The sequence below is a fragment of the Anguilla rostrata genome, chromosome 7 (assembly GCF_018555375.3).
Source record: "Anguilla rostrata isolate EN2019 chromosome 7, ASM1855537v3, whole genome shotgun sequence".
NCBI classification, from domain to species: domain Eukaryota; kingdom Metazoa; phylum Chordata; class Actinopteri; order Anguilliformes; family Anguillidae; genus Anguilla; species Anguilla rostrata.
In genome coordinates this window covers 32,287,449-32,304,611 of record NC_057939.1, presented here as the reverse complement: position 1 = coordinate 32,304,611, position 17,163 = coordinate 32,287,449, and the positions used below count along the sequence as shown (strand labels likewise).

Sequence of the window (17,163 nt, the reverse complement as noted above, 5' to 3'; positions counted from 1 at the left end):
CCCTGGAGGTCTTTTCTGTCTACGTTGCGTCATCACCATAAGCCCTGATCTGGCCTGACCGTCCGTGCTCAAATGGCTTGTCACAACATTAGTGATTACATCCTTGGCTATGTTCTTAGCTGCTGAGGCCAAATGGGGCTTGGCTATATTGAATCCTTTCTTTAGTAGCGGTGAAGCCATTCGGAATAAGCCTCGAAAAATATCGCCGAGACCCCCACCATACATAACACTCCCACCACTAAACCCCGGCAACCCATTACCCGCTTGCGCCGTATAATAATCAATGTATCTGTGTGAATCTATGTGCAGGCCCGACCTAGCCATCTTTTACTCGTGATAATGGTGTTTCACCGGTCTGAAGTGTAGCTTTGCTATGATTTCCCTGTAATGGAAATTTACGTTCTGGTTCTGATCCGTTTTCAGTTCAACTGTAATGTTGTCAATGTGCTTCTTGCTCACAGGTACGTAGTGTGGCTTCTCATACGAGATTGTGATAATGTCGTTGTTTCCTCCAGATATGTGCATTTCGTAGCAGGGGTACAAAGCTGTCACCAACACGTTGGTAGTCGATAACGTCCGTGTAGGCGTTGTGTAGAAGCCGGCGCTGATATCGGCAGGGTGTGGCGCCACCGATTTCACGGCTGTCAAGTCGACTCCTGGTTCAAGACCAAGCATCCTAGCTAGTTTTCCTGCAGCCACCATTGTGATGTGTGGCTCGCTTACGATGTAAATTTTGTTTTTTATATGCCCATATGCAATTTCAAGTCCTTCCAGCATGGGTACCGCATTGTGGTTCATTTCATTCAGTAGACTAGTGATACTCTTGTAATACCCGGTACTAATTGCATGAGCTCTTCTGATTTTTTAAATATGATCCTATGTATAAAAAGTGTTGTCATCCCGTGTTATTGACCCCCAAGTATGTGGGTACTGTATTTCGGTTAAGCCAACCTCCCACGTCCCGCGCAGTTCAATAGGTCTGGCAAACTTGGTAGTATAGCTTGAAATTTTGTTGTCAGGGTAAATGCTCAAAGATGCATTACTTGGGAGAGTAACGTAGAAACCTGTATCCTCCATGGTTACCTAATGCGCTTGTAGGGTCATGTAAGCTTTTCGACTCACTTATGGCCTATATGGCCTAGATGTCAACCACATGGCTTGCCGGTATCCAACTGTTGAACTTTTCTGGCCAGCTGACCCATTTGACTAAAACCAGCTTTTTACCCTTCTGCTTCTTCTCCGCCACTATCTTTTCAAACTTAAACGCTTTGTCTTTTCTCACAATAACCTTCTGTAATTCCTCCTCATAAAATGTACCATTGATGTTTTCACCATCATAATCCTTCAACCTGTATACCGGTGGTATTCTGTGGACCCTTTCAGCAACTATGAAATATTCATCTGTATACGTTTGCTCATAACCTTTTGCAAACTTTCCACGCACTTTGGAAACTCGGACTGTATCACCCTCCTCAAATTTAAACTTTAGCTTTTTAGGCCTTTTTGGAAAGAGACCGTACATATTTTTAAACACTTTTAAAGTGTTAGTATCATTTACTTCAACAGGCTTCATTTTAATCGTACTGTGGTAGCTGTTATTGTATGACCAAACCAAATCTTGTACAACGTCTATGTACCGTCTATTGTTGCGCGCTGTGAAGTAACGCCACATTCTCCTTTTTAGGGTCCTATTGAAACCACAGAAGCTTTCACATCATTACCCGTGGCAAAATGCATTATTTTGTGTTGATTCAGCAGCGTTTGGAATCCTTTGTTGAAAAATTCTGTACCTTCGTCAGTTTGTAATTTTTTAGGCCTGCGCCCCTGTGCAAGAATCTCTCGGAAGGTCCACAGGTCTTCCTGCGTGGCACACTCAATATCCCAGAAATCCCTCCGAACCTCAGCACCAATCTTGTCTGTCCGTTTGATTTCCCGCAGCTTCTCCTGGATGTACGGCTCGTCCTTGAGCTCTGAAACAATTGTGTCAACAGTACCCACTATGCGCACAGGATTTGGTTTCAGACCAAACACTTTGAGCGCCTTGGAGAGTAGGCACCCCAGCCACGGTGTCTTCACTTGTCAAAGTTGGCCTGAAAGTAGAATGTCTCTGGTTCGAAGAGATAGCCGTGTTGCAGCTGGCTGGGGTGGTCATATTCACACCCCAGACAGTCGCTCTTCAGCTGATTTTCAATTGTCCTGTCAAGAAGGCTGGCTAGGATCAGCTTCAGGACCATTGGCGCTGTTATGCAGCCGTCAGCATCATCCGACGACCCCAGCTAGGCTTTTGGTCTGGGGCCTCCTTGTCCTCCGCAGCAGCATGGCGCATCAGCAGCATTGTCTATATTCTGGTCTGTTATGAGCCAAGGTTCCAAAACTGAAACATCATTATTTGCCATGTACTCAGACCCCCAGGATTCTGAAGGACCTGAGTCCTGTAGGCCTATTAAGCTATTTGTATACAGACTGAGACATACTTGTCAAGAGGTCTAAGAAGCTTGTTTGAAATTAGACCATGTGGCAGTGGTCTTTTAAAGATCCTCATGTATAGCCACGCCTAGAAGAAAACATCAGCCTATCGAGTGCCGTGTGTGTGCGTGGGTGGATGCTTGGGTTTTGCTTCAGATATTTATCATGGCTTTGGCATACCGTGTAATAATAATAATGTATAAACAATCAAACAGCAACAAAATTTGTAAAAAGAAAAGGTTTTATTTTAAAAGCTCACATTAATCACCAAAAACGATAAGACAGTCATAACATTCTATATAGTCTACAACTTCATAATATACATATCCTAACTGTAACAAGACATTGTTTTAACATTTCAAAAACAGTTTTAAATCATTCAAGATCAGTCTCTTCGTCGTCTTCAGATATTGTCGGTATTGCTTTGTGTACCATTTCCTCAAACCTCTGACACTGATTAATTTTCACAGAGTCAAATGAGCTCAAAAACCAGTGATCTTCAAAAATTGTCGGCTTCAGCAAGCGCGTTGTTCATTAAATTCTGTTCTTCAGAATTTAATGAAAATGCAATGTTAACAGTTGTTAAGTCCGATAAATGTTATCCATAATGATCAGTCTTTTTTTTTTTTTTACCATCCACAGTTTGTGTCATCACCACCAATGTAATCCCCCGTTTACACGTGGCATCGCTGGTCCGGCTTAAAAATTTACTTTTGTCTTTTGAACCGCTGGCTACCTCCTTGTAGCATCTTCTAAAATCACCCCAGTCACAAGCCTCGCACACGACTCCGAAACCGGTGATAGGGCTGTACTCCTCATCACCATGCAGGTTGAAAAAACAAATTTTTGGAGCATCTCCAGCCATGTCAAAATGATAACCGCTGCGGATACCCTCCGGCATCGGCCCCCACTCATGGTGTAGAGCCCCTGCATGGACTCTTGACAAAGCGGCAAAAGGCTTCTTCTTTGGGAGCCTCACTGTCTGCGCCCCGGTCTTCACGTCTTCAGAGGTAGGTGTCGAAATTTCAGCAGTAGACATGTTTTGTAGGCTAAGGAGCAACCAAATTTTGTATAGGCTACACAGAGCTGATGTCCGATTCTGACATCTGTGTAGATGACCCCCATTTTATGTGAATCATGAAGGCTGGATTTGCGTACGGAGGAGGCGCTGTGTTGCGATGTTGTAACTCTGTACACCCCACACATGATGATTCTGCTTTTTTCTTTTATACTTGTGCTATCAAAGATTATGTTGGCCCGCAACGTTGCTTCACGGGCCAAATCCCCCCCACCCCCAAAGCAAACCTCCTACTCACAAGACAAACCACTGCCTATGTTTTCGTCACATGACAAAAACTTGTCACAGCCTACGCCACTCCCACAAAACTTTCGCGAGCCTGAATGACCTGACTGTGATTCCAGTCGGACCTAGACATCAGACATAGCTGGTCTTTTTGCGGTCTCTCTCGACAATTATGGACATCAATCCGAAGAAGGCTTTCCGCAGAGAAAATAATCTAAGTTTTGCTCGTTTCTGTCTCTAAATGTCTTCTTTCTCTAAATGTCTCTTCTGTCATAGTTTTTATTTTAAAGAAACTCTTTTCACACATAGCCTGATAACTTACAACTGTCACGCTTTGCATTTGCTTTACAAACACTTCTAAGATGTAACTATTTGCTATTTTCAATTGTTTTACAATTTGAACACGCTTTCGCTTTTCTTAAATTCTATTTGACACAAAACTAACGCTCAAACATACAACGCTGTCTCCTCATCTAACTAATAAACTCATCTACTATACAAAACAACTAATAAACTTTTCTAACATAATTAGGCTACTACTTGTTTTAAACATTTTAACGCATGTAACCCTATTAACGCATTCATTTGCCTTTTCAGGTATTTGGTGGCGGATGGTGTTTTCAAAACAATAAAATGTTTTAAGTTGCTAAAGCATTTTTACACAAAACTACCCTTTCCAAACATGTTTAAAAAGCACGAAGATATTCACTTTCCCTCATGGATTATTTTACTTTTAAAAAACATTTCCATTAAAATGAAATATAAGCTAAATCAACGCATGTGCTATGATAAAAACCAACAAACCTAAATAAAAACGACTCCCCCGAAAATAAAAACAATATTAAACAATGACTATATATAAGAAAAATTAAAATAATTTTTTTAAAAATCAAACAATGCTTATAAACAATTATAAACCACAAGGGGGGGGGGGGGACAAGGGGCAGGGTTTCAATCTATAAAACTTTTTGACAGAAGGGGCATGCCATATATATATCACCCACAATACAATCACCGGACCTGTAACCAGGTCTGACTCGAGGTGAACAGTATGCAAAGGCATATCTAAGTAACGGGCGGTGACATAGCTCAGGAGGTAAGACCGATTGTCTGGCAGTCTGGCAGTCGGAGGGTTGCCGGTTCAAACCCCGCTCTGGGCGTGTCGAAGTGTCCTTGAGCAAGACACCTAACCCCTAACTGCTCTGGCGAATGAGAGCCCGTACAAGGACCCCGGAATCCATAGCAGACTCCTTAGAGAAAGGTAACACATAACTCAAAATGAAGGACTGCGACGCAGCTGTATCCCTCAAAATAGTTACAGGAACTCTGTCGCCCTCCCCAGTTAAGGACACAAAACCCTCCATAAGGAAGGGAACATAGACTTTCAGTTCAGACTCACTAGACACAGAAGCCAATTGTGACACAGGACTAGACGTTTTGATCAATGCAACAGACTTTGCAGGCTTCTTCTCCCTATGCAAAGCATGACAGTTTGCAATATGTCCCCGTTTCTTACAATAGAAACACACTGGGCTCTCCCTAGTTCCCCAATCCTCCCTAGTAGGCTTCCCTTCTGCACTACTGGAAACACTGGTTTTATACGGCACTACAGAGGCACTTGAATTTTACTTGAAACTGTTGTCACTAAACCGAGCTTGCACAACAGACTTCTCAAACACTGACTTATGGGTGAGTACATATTCGTCAGCAAGAATCGCAGCGTCAGACAACTTTACAGCTTTTTGCTCATTCAGATAAGTGGCAACTCTCTCAGGCAAACAGTTTTTAAACTCCTCTATAAGCACCAAGGCTCTAAGATCTTCAAAAGTTTTAACCCCTTGCGCTGAGCACCACCGATCAAATAATGCCTCTCTCACGAGCAAACTCGACATATGTTTGAGACTCCTGCTTTTATAGCTGCAAAACTTATGGCGATAAGCCTCCGGCACAAGCCCATATGCCCTCAAAATACCAGCCTTGACATGCCCATAATCAAGGCTATGTTCAGGAAACAACGCTATGTAAACCTCCTGAGCTTTACCAGTGAGTACGAACTGCAGCATGAGTGTCCACACATCTTTAGGCCATTTTAAAGTTGTCGCAACACGCTCAAAGAGAATGAAATATTTATCCACATCCTTCTCGCGAAAGACTGGAACAAGGCGAATATTCCTACTCACATCAAATTCAGGTGATCGCTGAGGTGAAGGCTGCACAGCTTCCTTTAAACGCAACACACACTTGGTTTCTTCCTCAAGCTTTCTTACCTCAAGATTACAATCAATTTCTCCTTTAAGTCTAGCCAACGCAACTCCAATTCAAGCTTTCAGCCTCTCCCGTTCGGCAAGACCTGCCTCCTCAGATTTAGGAGTAACACCCTGCTTGCCCACACCAGCTGACAACAATCCTTGCTCCTCCAAAGCAATCAACAGATGATCCCTTATCACCTGTTTCTTGTCTTGCCTACTGATTGAAATGCCAAACTTTTCCACAATGAGTTTAAGATTTTCTTTAGTACACCTTTTCAACTTTTCACAAGTCGGGCCACTAACAAAATCTTCTAGATCAAACTCCATTGTAGCGCAAATCAGCCGATTTGGAAAAGCAATACAGGACCAGTTACTAACAAAGCAACTCCCGACAATCAAGAGCAGCAAACCAAAAACCCACAACTCGGGACGGCATCCCCACACAACGCTGCCAACAAAGTGTTATAATATCCCAAAAATAACACACTAGCATTTTATTGTACACACCAAAAATGAGCACATCAACAATATTTTTCTTGTGTTGTTTTAGGGTTTTGCTATTTCTGATTGTACAGCACTTCGGTCAGCTGTTGTTGTTTTTAAAGTGCTTTATAAATAAATTTGGATTGGATTGGAATATACTGTCAAGGCCAATTGTGCAAACCAAGTGTTACAGCAAAGTAACAGGCACAGACTAATCGAGAACACAAAGAGCTACTGCGCAAACAAAGTGCTACGGGAGAACAAAGTAACACGCACAGTAGCCTAAACCTAAGAGGTCACACCTCCCAAAACAGGCAGCATGCTACCACAAACTCGATTAACAATAGCCAAAAGGCATGGCGCACAAAAGTAGTAAAACTGCATCACCCAAAACCGCACATGCCCAAAACAGTCGCTTTGACGAGCCCAGCAACATATAAAGAGGACGCCACACCCAAGAATTAGTTTCAAAGCAAAAAGACTTTAACAAACAGTTGCCATTAATTAACCAAAACTATGGGAGTCTGGAGGCCTGGCCAAACAGAACAAAAGAATGGGGAAGTCTGGGCTAACCATACAATGAGCCGGCGAACCCAGAACTTCCCCCCATAAACTACCAGAAACAGTGCATAACTAAACTAACAAATAAAGCCACGAAAACTGACCTAACTGACCTACCAGACCTCCATCCTCAAAAGGAAATAAACACAAAGTAAGGAGCAAAAGAAACAAAACACTAAGATGGTCAGGAAGGCTGTTTAATCTGGGAGAGAGAGAGCTCCTCCTCCTCTAGCCTCCCTTATATAAGGGGCAGGGCCACCTGCTAATCACCAGATCAAGAGCACCTGAGAGAAAGAGGAGAGAGAAGAACACAAAAGGGGGAGGAGCGCGTAACAAGCACGTATTCGTATCGCACACTAACTGTAGAAACCTAACTATAAATATGCACAACGAAACATAAAACACGTAAATAAACATACCTCGCTGGCTGCACACAACCAAGAGGGAATGAGTCCACTTGAACAAACATAAAATCTTCAAAAAACGGGCAATGCAATTGTGGGAAGGAAATGTATTTAAGAGCACCAGCCATCACCACCGTGATGGATTATGCTATTAACAGAGGAAGTGCGTGTAGAGCTAACAAAGGCCGGACCATGGCCAAAATATTAATGATCTGTAGAAGTATGCACTAAATATAAATCACAAGCAGTAAAAGTCTATACACAATGTAAACACAGCTTCTGCCACGCAAACAAGGCCTTTCACACAAATGTGTCGCAAAAGATAAAATCCAGCAGGAAGTTGGGGAGTTGAACACGTTTTGCAACAGGAAGGGGAGGAAGATTTAGATGGGAGAAGGGAGTACCTATTTTTTTTAATTAAAGAAAGGAAGGGGCTCGGAAATAATGGTGTCTGAGAGTTTGGAGATAATGGTGTCAAGAATAGAACCTAAGGAAGCAAAGCGAACAGGTGGTCTGATCAAGGATGCGCATGGTCAAGACTATTGTGCAAGGGGGGAAGTGATCAAGCGTATCCAGAATGCTTGGTGGTCGCCTTATTTGGCAACAATGGTGGATCAAGCGCTCAACGACTGTCCAAAACAAAAGGTATATGTTAGTGGTGGTGGACAGATTCAGTAGATGGGTAGAAGCAACACCCACAAGCAGTCCAGACGCTAAATCAGTGGCAAAATGTTTGTGCAAGGAAGTGTTTCCTAGATTTGGGATCCCAGATAAGATTAGCTCAGACAATGGACCACATTTTGTAGCTGAAATGATAAAAGTCACAATGAAAATGCTGGGAGTCAGGCAAAGATTTGGGTATGTGTATCACCCACAGTCACAAGGAATGGTGGAAAGAGCGAACGGCAGTTTGAAAGCAAAAATTGCCAAGATATGCGCAGATAGCGCAATCAACTGGGTGGATGCACTACCACTGGCACTAATGAGCATGAGAATGCAGACTAACAGAAGCATACATCTAACCCCGCATGAAATGCTAACAGGAAGACCCATGCCAGTGCCGTACCTTCGAGGTCCATACAATGGGCCGGCGCTGGAACAGCTTGCAAAAGAATTGTCAAGCTATGTGCGGCATCTAACTGTAATACACAAGACCATTTTCCAACAGGTAAAGGGTGCCACCGAAAGAAGAACGAGTGACATCTCCAAGGACCTGAGCAAAATACGCCCAGGAGACTGGGTGTATATCAAAATGTTCAAAAGAAAGTGGTGCGAACCCAGACGCGAAGGACCGTTCAAAGTTGTCTTGGCAACTCCTACTGCACTTAAGGTTGAAGGTAAAATTGTGTGGTTCCACCTCAATCATTGCTGTAGGGCACAAGGGCCAGAGCGTACTTTGGACGAGGTAAGGGGAGATTTACGGGGAATAGAGGAAGGATCAGATGGGGAAGCGGAACCCTCTGAGAGAAGGCAGGATGAGGAAGGTGCACCTTCAAAGAGCAGGGAACCTTCAGAGAGTGGGGAAGCGTAGAGAGAGGAAGGTGTGGAGAGCAATATTAGTGAGGCCCCTGTGGCTGTTGATAATATGCCCTGTAATAGCCGCCACACCTATCGGAGGAGGTACCAGTAAAACCGAAAATGAAAAGGGTTAAGTGACACACGGGTTAACCTACTATCAATGGTGGGCAAACGATACACATCACTGAGACAATCCAACATGTTTTACCAATGGATGGAATATTCTGCAAGGGAAGTAACCGAAGAGACATGCATAACATGCTATAACCGTGGCACGAAAAGAACGCCCCACATGAAACCATTACCTTTCACACAAAGGGAATGTACAGGGAATCAAGTGTGCCACTTGGAATGCATGCTGTATTACATGGCAAAAGGGGGAAAGCACCTATCCCCTTATTAGTATGGGACGCGGGGGAAACGCACAAAGGCGGAACCGACATTGAATGGCGTCAATATGACTGATGGATATGTGGCCACAGTGAACGGAACGCAGTGGATGAACATAAGCAAATGTCAAGATGTTCTCATTCCTGTAGACGAGGCAATAGCGGAAATGGTACCAACAGCTATGATAACCGAGGGGATGGAGTTCCCACTCTGCGTAGCTCAGAACCTCAGCATAAAAGAAGGAATTAGAGGAGTCCCGCTCCGGTACAGATACACATCAGATCCACAAATTGACTGTTATAAATGGGACAAAAAAGGTAACCGAGGGTGCTCTACAACAGACGTGGCGCCAATCAAATGTCAAGAAGTAGTTGACAGTTTTGGATTTGCATCCAAACGTGTGGCAGACAATGGAACAATACTGCAATCCATGTTCACTGTGCCAGATTTTACTAAAGGGACCCACCCGCTAGCAGACATATATTGGTACTGCGGTAGGGGCACACAGATTAGAGCCACACTGAAGGAAAACTGGACAGGCATATGCGTTCCCGTAGGTTTGACGGGGCGACCGACAGTAATCAAACCACGGGATCTGTCAACAAGGATGAAGAGAGAAACACGAAAGGAGGATAAAGGAACGTGGGTAAGCTACACAGAACATGAGGTGAGGGGTGACATGGCCGGACGGTTGAAAAGAGAAGTGGGAGGGTGGAACGAAGAAAGTGAGGTGAGTGTGAATTGGGCTGGAGTTTCTGTAAATATACCCAGACACCACAGAGTACTGGGATTAGACTCCTCTGACAGCCTTATAGCGTTTCTAACCTGGGTACATATAAAAATAAATGTTGAATGGATTAATTACCTGTGGTGCAATCAGCAGAGATTCATTAATCACACTGTGGCAGCGTTGCAAAGGATAACAGAACAGTTACATTCCACCTCGCTCATGACGATACAAAATAGGCTAGTTCTCAACACAATGTTAGCCGAGGAGCAGGGGGTATGTGAGCGTGTTGGGGATGAATGTTGTACGATCATTCCAATGCACACAGGAAAAGGGGGCAATATAACAACTGCACTAGAGGCATTAAAGAATCTGAGGAATGAACATGCGAAAAACACAAAGGGAGAATCCAAGGAGTGGTCATGGTGGGACTGGCTCAACATGTCAACATGGAAAACGGCTCTGGTAAAGATAGGGGTGATCATAGGGATAGTATTGTTGATGTTGCTATTTGCCACATGCTGTGTGGTCCCATTGATCCAATCCATGGTCAAAAGAATGATAGCTACTGTAGCTGGACAATTCCCACTGGTTACTGATCCTGATCCAAACACCATCATCTCGGAAGTGGACCCTATGGTGGAGGACACACTGTTACAGAAAGGAGAGGAACCATTGCATGAGATTCAATATGGTGCAAGGGAGGAGGGGTGTCTTGTTGTGTATGTTGTCCAAACGGGACCGAACGAGTATCACGGAAACCTGGTGAACGCCAAAGGCATTGGACTGTCCATTTGGAAACCCACTGTGCGAATGGGGGGTGAGAGCAGGTGCCGGATGGGAGTGTTGGGATTACCATCCACAAGCCGCCTGCAAGGTCAGGGATCCCCAGTTTTGGAACGCTTATGCCAGGGACATCTGGGGAATAGACCTCGAGAACGAAGGAGGCGGCCTGCCCGGCAGGGAAGAGAACATCCCGAATCACTGTGCATCGAATGTGCTAGCAACCTCTCCACAGTGATGACCCTCTACGGTACGTAAAGCACCTGGGTCGAAGAGACGTGCTCTGACCACAAAACTCACAAGACGACACAAGGGTTCACCAACAGCAAGAGTATCTGAGTGATGTGCTAGTAACCTCCCCACATACAAAGAGCCAGGCTACGGCTTGCAAAGAGCCAAACTGGACGAAGTAGATGACCGGGCCGAAAAAAAGGAAAATAAAAGGGAAGCTACGATCAAGACACCAACATAACCAAGTACAAATTGACTGATTGATTAAGAAGAAAACTGACCAGAATTATGATAATAGAGCTCCATTTAACCATTCTATATAATTGTATACTCTTGTGCACCTGTAACCCGTGGCTGATCTTATTACAAATGCACTCAGGCTTAAGCACGCAATATGTATACAAGGAAAGGTGTTTGAAAGGAGGATCAGATCTCACTGAATCTCATTGTGTAACACTGACCCCGCTTTCCCCTGCTGATGTTGTCCAGGTAGCCCGGGCGACGCAGAAAGACTATCCGCCAAAGCCATCAGCGGTAACTGTGTGGACGGGGGGCCACACAACGCACGTCCAAGAAAACACCTTAAGGGCGGTGAGGGGGCCTGCCCAAATCAACGCTCCGCATTGCTGTTAATGTCTGACTGTGGTTGCAGGGGTGTGCCTGGCATGACGGCAGCTGGGCAAATCGGTTTACTGGTGGTATGTACAAAGCAATAGAAAGGCCGTATAAGGAGTCTGTTGAATTGTTTATTTCTCAACGAATCAGTGAGGGCTGAAAACACTCCAGTAGATAAGAGAATATATTCTCTTATCTACTGGAGTGTTTTCAGCCCTCACTGACATTTTCTGACTGAAGGCAAAGCGAAATGATAAGAGCTGTAAGGGACAGGGGCATTGAGTGGCTTTTACCCACTCCTAGCAAATCGGAGAGGGGATGTTTTCCACACGATGTCCTGCTCTGCTGTTGGATCTCCCTCCAAGCGATAGTCATCGCCTTGATGATCGCTAAGGTCATGGGATAGCGTCTTGCTGTCGGGCCGGATGGAGTCTGACAACAGATCCTAGGGAAAGTTTGCCAAGTATAAACTAACACATATATCAGGAGTATACTGAGTGGATGCTGAGAAACGCAAGAATCCTGGTGCAGGAATGTGACAATGTATGTGATAGGATTAGGCTAGCCATGGGGTGTGCCGCAAGGGCTACTCACACGGGCTGTCATGTAGGGGGTGGCACACAAGGTGCTCCGCAGTCTCTGCATTGATGTGAAAGCTATGTACTAGTCATTTTAGTCTGCATATTTAGTTGTGTTTCTGCACTATGTCAGTAATATCTGCACAGCTCATTCTGTAGTTAATCGCAATAGACATGGAACTTAGAAGTTCCAAAGGGGGGAATGTGGGAAAGAAATGTATTTAAGAGCACCAGCCATCACCACCGTGATGGATTATGCTATTAACAGAGGAAGTGCGTGTAGAGCTAACAAAGGCCGGACCTTGGCCAAAATATTAATGATCTGTAGAAGTGTGCACTAAATATAAAACATAAGCAGTAAAAGTCTATACACAAGGTTAACACAGCTTCTGCCACGCAAAGTAGGCCTTTCACACAAATGTGTCGCAAAAGATAAAATCCAGCAGGAAGTTGGGGAGTTGAACATGTTTTGCAACAGGAAGGCGAGGAAGATTTAGATGGGAGAAGGGAGTACCTATTTTTTTTTAATTAAAGAAAGGAAGGGGCTCGGAAATAATGGTGTCTGAGAGTTGGGAGATAATGGTGTCAAGAATAGAACAGGTAGGAAGTACCAAGTTTAAGCTCCACAATGGGAGGGGCTAACAGAAGTGGATAAAAGGAAGTGTTTAGCCCCAGGGGATTTTAGAGTGTTTGGGGAATGATTGGATGTTTTGTCTTTGCTTTGTGAACGACTGTTGTTTGTATTGAACTGCAAAGATCAGCCCGGGTTCTTGTATGTAATCTTTGATTCACCTACAATAAACCCAGTTACATCAGACTCTGTGAATTTTGCATACTTTTGAAGAAGTATTCAACAGTGTGGAAGAGAGCGACCCCGGCGTTTCTGGCCCAGCCTGTTTTCTCCCCCATACAATAAACTTTTAAGAGGAGTATAAAACTTCTCCCACTTCACGAGTCTTCTTGGAGGAGATTGCAACAACTAAATGTGTCCCTACACAACATAGAACGTAAACGTACTTCCAGCGCAACAACTAAATGTGTCCCTGCACAACACAGAACGTAAACGTAGGCCTACTTCCTGTGTAATGTTAATACAAAACAAATCAATATTCATGAAAATAAATCATATAAATAATATATGTAAACAAAACATATCAAATAATGACATAAATAACATTTATGGCAGTGAAACTTACAGTATTGCATTTTTTGAGTTCCCTAGCCTGCACGACTAAAAATTCTTCATCTTCCTGTAACCTGAACCAAACATATTCATGTTTGGTATGGTTATACTTTAATATTCGCAACGAAGGTCGGGGGACAAAGTATATCGTAGCGAGACAGGGCTCCATCGGGAAGCTGAGAGTCAGGCAGTTCAAAACTCAATGTAACTTTATTGAGGAACAAACCAGGAAATAAGACAATCGTCAGATTCACACTTTCTATAGTGAACAGCGTAGTAGCCCCACTGTACGGCACCGCTGGTTCACTCAGGGTAACACATATAGAACTAGACTAACAACAACAAACACAATCCAGCTAACACAAGAACACATATTTACACACGATAAATTCACTATTTACACTTATTTAACAATTTTACAGTCCCGCATGAACTATTTACAAAAGTCAGCATGCCGTGCATTCTGGCAGCTGCCGGCGCAACCCTCCGGAACAGCCCCCCGGATGTCACAATATTCATCTTTTTTGCATGGCTAAATAATTATCCAACTAGATCAAAATTGAATAAATATTTACATAAGAGTTATTGAAACCCGCCCCCCCCAATGGGAAAGGCGAACGTGATATGAAGGTGTGCCCTCCAAACAGCCAATGACAGCAGACCGCTCTCTCTCTCCGGCCAAGTATTTTAAGTCAACCTGTTTTGGCGATCTTTCAGAAAACATATTTTGACAGTTTTATCATGCATAATGTCATTGTGGCAAGCGCCTGCCACAGGCCACCGAAGTGGCTTTCCAAGGGCCCCCCAGCACAGAGACACAGGGAGACGATGTTCAAACCATTCCACATTTATTCGCGAGGGTGGTCAATTATCAAATTATCTTAACCAATTATCTAATTAGCCAGGTCAAATTAGCTTGACCCAGGGCAGGTGTGGCTGCTTAAACCAGCCATCCCCACACCACGGTCATAAATGCTACAGTATAGTCAAATAACAACATATAAATCGGTAATTTGCCAGAATATAACTGTTGTTTCCTATAATACAATTTTAAAAATTAGCCGCTTCACCCAATCACTGTGGTTGGAGGGAAACGCATCATCACCTGTGCGGGGTTATCTATTTTCCTTCAAGAACATTGTGACAAACACGCCTGCCACAGGCCACCGAAGTGGCTTTCCAAGGGGCCCTCCAGCACAGAGACACAGGGAGAAGATGTTCAAGCAGTCCAGATTTATTTACAAGGGTTGGCAAGATGTTACTGCCAAGGAGCAGATGTTAAAACTGTCATGACAGAGAGGCTCCCCTGTGTGGGTGGGGATGGCAGATTTAACCTGTGCGCACTGATTACCTCACTACGCACAGGTGCAGCCACCCCTGTTCCTGGGCCCAATTAGCCTGGCCAATTATCTAATTCAAAACCAATCATCTAACTAGCCAGGTCTAATTAGCTTGACCCAGGGCAGGTGTGGCTGCTTAAACCAGCCATCCCCACACCACAAACATGAACCAATATTGTGTGGTATTCATACAGTAAAACGAATATACTGTATGCATTTACTGGTATGTATTGTTATGGGATGCATCATTTAATGAAAACTGTACTCTCAAAACGCAATACATGCCAAAATGTCTCAGTTTCAAACAGCGGCTCCATGGCTTCAAAATTCCATTGCAGTTGGGGACTGGGATCGACCAGGCTCATGTCCCCATTTTCACCCTAATAAAAAAAACACCCATTATTAAAACTAAAATCCTTTATACCATACTGTAGACACAGTCTTCTAGAAAAAATATATGTAAAAATGTTGTTCAAATGAGTTTTCCCGGTGACAAAGCCACCAGAAAACATGTAGCCTACACTGGCAACAAAATACTATTCTAGCTGCTCGGGATTCGGATTCCTGAGGGTTGCGCATGTCTCTTTATAACCGTAATTACAAAACACACCCATTCTTAAAACTCAAGTGCTTTATGCCATACTGTAGACACGATCTTGGTGAAGATATTTATGCAAAAATATCCTTGTTCAAATGAGGATTTCAGGCGATCTAGGCACCAGAAGTCATGTACATGCTCCAGGATGGCTGGGCATTCTATTCTAGTAGCTTGCTGGAATTTACAACGCGCATGTCTCCTTTTCATCGTAATTTTTAAAAAATACCCATTCGCAAAACTAAAATGCTTTATGCCACACTGCATACAAGACCTTGGTGAAGATATCTATGCAAAAATATCCTTGTTCAAATGAGGATTTCCCACGATCTAGGCACCCAAAGTTATGTAGCTACATGCTCCAGGTTGGCTGGGCATTCTATTCTAGTAGTTTGTTGAAATTTACAATGCGCATGTCTCCTTTTCATCATAATTTTAAAAAATACCCATTTGTAAAACTAAAATGCTTTATGCCACACTGTAGACCAGGGATCCTCAATCTTATCTTGAAAGGGCCAGTGTGAGTGCAGGTTTTTGTTCCAACAAAGCAGTTACACACCTGATCCTACTAATCAAGGCCCTTAGCAAAGAATGTAGTGGTTGATTAGTAGAATCAGGTGTGTAACTGCTTAGTTGGAACAAAAGCCTGCACCCACACCGGCCCTTTCTGGATAAGATTGGGTACCCCTGCTGTACACAACATATTGGTTAAGATCTGCATGCAAAAATATCCTTGTTCAAACTAAGTTTACTGGTCTAGTCATGTCAGAAAACATTTTGGAGAGCCTCTTCGCCGGCATAACTTGGACGGATCGGATTTGAACAATCGGGATGATGACAAGAGAGGGCTTGACTGCAATTTGAATGGCATTTCATTTCACCAATACAAAATCCCTTACAAAGTTTTTTTGGTGCCATTTCGCTTCTAAAGTGGCTGTAGAATTCCCTCAGGACGCTGGCAGCTGTAACATTTTTAGGACACCCAAATACATGAAAGTATGAATAAATAAAAGGCCATTAACTTATCATTCATTTCTCAGTGAGTTTTTCTTGTAATAAAATGTGTAATAATGCCTTCAGTGCGTTTAGATTTTTTATAATGACCAACTGATTTCGGTGCAGCATTAAGTGCATACACAAATGCTCGTAAACAAGGCCAAATTAGCATAATAATTTCTGACTTTCTAAAGAAAAAAAGTGCCATCGCTGAACTGTCAGTGCAATTTTGAAACGATTTAAAGCTTTATTGACTCTAATTTTGTATATTTCCTTGTTAAATTACCTGTTAAAAGGAACCCAGATGCCAGTTTTGTTTTATGTTTGTGCGTGGAATGGTCATTGTGATTACATTGCGGGCAGAACGTTCGACCTCCCTACCAAGGTTGGGGCTTCTTTTTTTTTCCTTGTTCAAATTTTTCCTTTTTCCTCTGAACCCGAGCTGTGGCTCACGTTGATTTTTAGGAAGATAACCTAGCCTTGGTGTCCCCGCCGAATAACCCTGGATCACTCTACCCGTTGGACTTCCGAGTGTTCGCACTGCTTTTGGACCGTGTGTATAAAGTATAAACATATGTTTTCTGGAGGAATATGCTTCCTCTAGTTATTCACCAGCAGTTTTGTACATGAATTTAAATGTGTTGTATGAGGCAATTAGAAATATTTCACACTTTAATTTGACACAAAGTTTGAATGACATTGTAAAATGGTAAGATAAAAAAACACTGGGCCAAGTGACTT

General features: G+C 43.3%; 1 long non-coding RNA gene across 1 annotated transcript in view; it reads right to left on the bottom strand.

Annotated features, from left to right (window-relative positions):
• LOC135258519 (uncharacterized) overlaps nt 1-7,280 on the bottom strand; it is a 33,007-nt gene extending 25,727 nt beyond the window's left edge. Inside the window, exon 1 of the long non-coding RNA XR_010331022.1 lies at nt 7,185-7,280. This is a non-coding gene — a long non-coding RNA (uncharacterized LOC135258519). The remainder of the gene's footprint in view (nt 1-7,184) is intronic.
• Between the last annotated feature and the right edge of the window lie 9,883 nt (nt 7,281-17,163).